Raw genomic sequence first — 4,211 nt, 5'->3', positions numbered from 1 at the left:
CTCCCCCTGTGGCCACGCCCCCTCTGCGTCCTTGTCGCATTCGCGCGCCCTCGGAAATGTGAGTACTGTCAAGGATGTTCGGGGATTTACGGGCGCAAAACCCGACACGCGCAGACTAGACACCTTTAATCACGCGCACGTGCACGCGAGAGGGGACGGGACTGAAGTCGCTGAACAACGAAGGAACGACGGCTCTCGGGTCGCAAGAAAAACAGGAGAACACAATGTTCCCGATTCAAGTGAACAGTCAGTCTCGTGATAAAGAGGGAGTGTGAGCCAGTAACTTTCCAATTCCTCCACATGTTGGCAGGATCGCTGCAGTCGTGTTTACTATCCTCAACAGACCTGCATAAAAAAAGAGAAAGACTTTCGGCAGCTTGAATCAGCTACAATTACATAACGCGTATTTATATAACCAGAGATGTTATATTTTAGGATGCAACCTCAACTCGTGCGGCAATCCTCAGATAAAAGCAGGTCATGTAAACAATACAGACAGCTTCAACAGACATCCGAGCATCCCATCAGACCCGGAGACAGTAGTGAGCTTCCAAATGCTTAAATGTGAACACATTTGACATATTACCAATGGAATACTCAATACATAGATCCTGTCCCTCCTCCCTTTACTGCATTTTTGCACATATTATTTGCACTGCACCATACTTTTCCATACAAATGTCTTTTTTGCACCATTGTTTTTGCACATAAACTGTAAATTCTTCTGCACACTGTTCTTGCACACTGTTTTTCTTCTGCATTGTTACATCTGATCAATGCTGCACTTTATATTGTAATGTTGTCTTATTCCACGTGCAATCCCATTACACTGTCGTAAGCTGTATGCAACGAAATTTCGTTCTGTATGCACTCTGTACATACAAAATGACAATAAAGCTGTCTAAAAAAGTCTAATGTGAGATGGTTGATTTTTTGTAAGCTCTGGACCCCTTTCCTTAAGTATGTAGGTAAAAGACTTATGACCATTATATTTAACGGTATGCCAGATGACGAAGAAGAAAACTGGCTAGCTAATGTTTTTGGACCTTGAATGTCTCTTTTTGCTTTACACATGTGTTTGTGCTACTTCACTGTCAAGTGTAATAGCACTGAGTGCTTTAAGTCTATATATATATGTATGAACAGGTAGTTAGAGATACTATTTAATGTGGCCTTGTTGTTCTGCTTGTTGTTCTGTTTGTTGTATGTGTTTAACTTCCAAAATCAATAAAGATATTATTTAAAATAAATGAAAAAATGTGAACACAGAGGCATAAAGGTCACCTTGAGGCAAACTAACTTGGCATACTGGCATTTCGTGACTGTGGGACGATAAAGGATTATTCTATTCTACGAGGAAGAAGTCTGTTAGAGCGGAGCAGGGTACATATGAGAATGGTAAGACTGGTGAGGTGCAGCGTGAGAGAGGTGTTCAAAGTGGAAGTGGGAGTGCATCAGGGATTAGCTCTGGGAACAGGTGGAGGAAAATCTATGGAGATGTAGGTTTGCCCTGGAAAGGAGAGAAATGAAGGTTAGCCATAGCAAGACAGAATGCATGTGTGTGAATGAGGGGGACCCACGTAGAGTGAGGTTATAGGGAGAAGAGATAAAGTACTTAGGGTCAACAGTCCAGATGGCGAGAGCGGAAAAGAGGTGAAGAAACGTGTCCAAACAGGGTGGAACAGGCGGAGAAAAGTGTCAGACCTGTTGTGTGATCAAAGAGAATGTGTGAGAATGAAAGTAAAGGTGTACAGACGGTGGTGAGACCAGAGACAGTGGCACTGAGGAAGAGACGGAAGGCAACACTGGAGGTAGCAGAGATGAAGATGTTGAGGTTCTCTCTAGGAGAGAGGATGGATAGGATCAGGATTGAGTAAATCAGAGGGACAGCTCATGTTAGAAGTGTTGGAGATAAAGCCAGAGAGGCCAGAATGAGATGGTTTTGACATGTGCAGAGGAAGGATAGTGGGTACATTGGTAGAGGATGCTGAGGCTTGATCTGCTAGGCGGAAGGCCAAGAGGAAGACCAAAGAAGAGATTTACGGATGAAGATGTTGGTTTAAATGTAGAGGCAGGACTTACCATTAGGCAAAACTAGGCAGTTGCCTAGGGCCCCATAACATTCCTCATACACGTATGGTTATTACAGTTATTACTTATTAGCGCATGTTAATTATGTTTTTGATTAAATTCCTTTTGCTAAAATGCCATAAGAATGCTTATTGTAATGTGTGCAGTATTAATAAGAAAAAATCATCACAAATGTAACATTAATTAGTTAACTTTTATCTTTCTGTATAATACATGTAATATGTGATGTTATATAAAGTAAAAATGAAACATTTATACTGAAAACAGGACAAAGGATGGGAGTCCAGGAAAACTCCAGGATGAGGCTCTGTGTTATATTTTAAACCTCACAAGTTTAAACACCTTTTTCTGCACAGGATGCAAAGATGCACCAATTGCTCACATACTCAGTGGAGAACAACAACAAAAACTGTGTTGTATACAATTTTAGTATTTTTGAAAATTAAAATAGTTTCTTCTTCAGTGGAATCAAGGGCTGGAAAGATGCAGTAAAACAGAACAAAATTGTCACATGATGTGTCCCCTAAATATGACATCAGGAACATATTTAGGGGTTAAATTTTAATCCAATGTTCAAAAAATTATTATCATAATTTTAAAATGAAAGTTTGGGAGCATACCATTAGATAAAATGCTTTAATGCTGTTTTTGTGGTTTTCTGAGTTTAAGAACAAAATTTGTCAAAGGGAGCAGAAGTCTATATATAAGTTTTTCCAAAATATCTTAAGCTATCATTATCTCCAGCAAAATGTGTTTCTTCATCCTTCAAATACTTTTCAAAATGTAAACCAAGTAAAATAATTGTAAACCTTTTTTGCATGATCCACAAATGTAGCCCTATCGATATTTTTTCTATATCAAAATATTAAATGTACAGTCCATATCTTTTCTTAAACGAGGAGAGACAGGGGAATATTTAACCACTTTAGCTCCCCTTACCTTCTTGAAGGAGCTGAAAGACGCGCCTTGTAGACAATGCAGCAGTGTTGCTGACTTAAGCACAGCAAACATTTTGTATTGTGTGCGCTGGTGCGCCTGCTAGTTCATTGACAGCTCCCTCCAGATGAACATACGTATTTTATTATTAAATGCTGTAGGCTCATGTCTTTGATTCTTCAGCTGTAGAGATCAGGGGAGGACTACAGGAAAATGTTACTCTACTGTCTGAGTCTCAGCATTGCAGCACGAAGCCCTACAGAAACGTTCACACTCAGGGTTGACTTGGAGGGGGGGGGCCCTTCACAAAAGTTTGCCTAGGGCCCCAAAATGACTAAGTCCGCCCCTGTGTGGAGGCCTGAAAGTTGGCGGAAATAAAGCTGTATTAGTGGAAAGTGTTCAGGTATCGACCTGTTCTCGGCCTCCCCTGGTTCTTTTATCTGATAATGTGGTGTTTGCATTGTAGACTTCTGTAGTAATAAAAAGACTCTTCAAACCGTAACTATATTTTACCATATTTAATCTAAAAGGCAGAGGAATGGTTTACAGACACATCAGCGCTGATGGGCTCTTGATCGAACACGACGCAACGGCAATGAATGTGGCAAGAGCCTCGACTGATCATTTCTTAAGCATTATAAAGAGGTCTAGGTACACGGCAATGCAAGGGCTGTACACTTCCTAACATGTCGTCAATAAAATAATGTGTCACCACTTGAGTGCTATCTGATGACCTTGTGTCCCAGCCTTGTGTCCCAGACTGTCTAGGTGTGCATGCAGCTCCCAGGACTGACGTTCCACTCGTTCATCCCATTTCTACATTCTACTCATACGCCACATTTCTAACAAAAGGTAAGGTTTTCTTTTGCTGGAAGTATGGTTGGGTTGTTTGGCAGTGTTCTCCCGACCAAAAATATAAACTTAAACATTCCACCTCACGTTGATCAGCTCCTTGGATTCACCGTGCTGGTTCTCCGAGTTATCCCCGCCTGAATCTGTGTACCCCGTGTAGGGAGCGCATATGTAGCATGGAGAGCGAACCCAGTCCGCTCCATCTCATTTCCAACCATCAGCATAGATATGTTTTATTTTTATTAGTAGAGAAAAAGAAGCGGCTCGTTACATTATTGTTCAGTTAGTGGGTTAAAAGTGAAGATTTAACACATGGGGACGGGTTGTTTGAA

Source organism: Fundulus heteroclitus, chromosome 10 (genome assembly GCF_011125445.2).
Source record: "Fundulus heteroclitus isolate FHET01 chromosome 10, MU-UCD_Fhet_4.1, whole genome shotgun sequence".
NCBI classification, from domain to species: Eukaryota; Metazoa; Chordata; class Actinopteri; order Cyprinodontiformes; family Fundulidae; genus Fundulus; species Fundulus heteroclitus.
Note: the sequence above shows the minus strand (reverse complement) of the source record.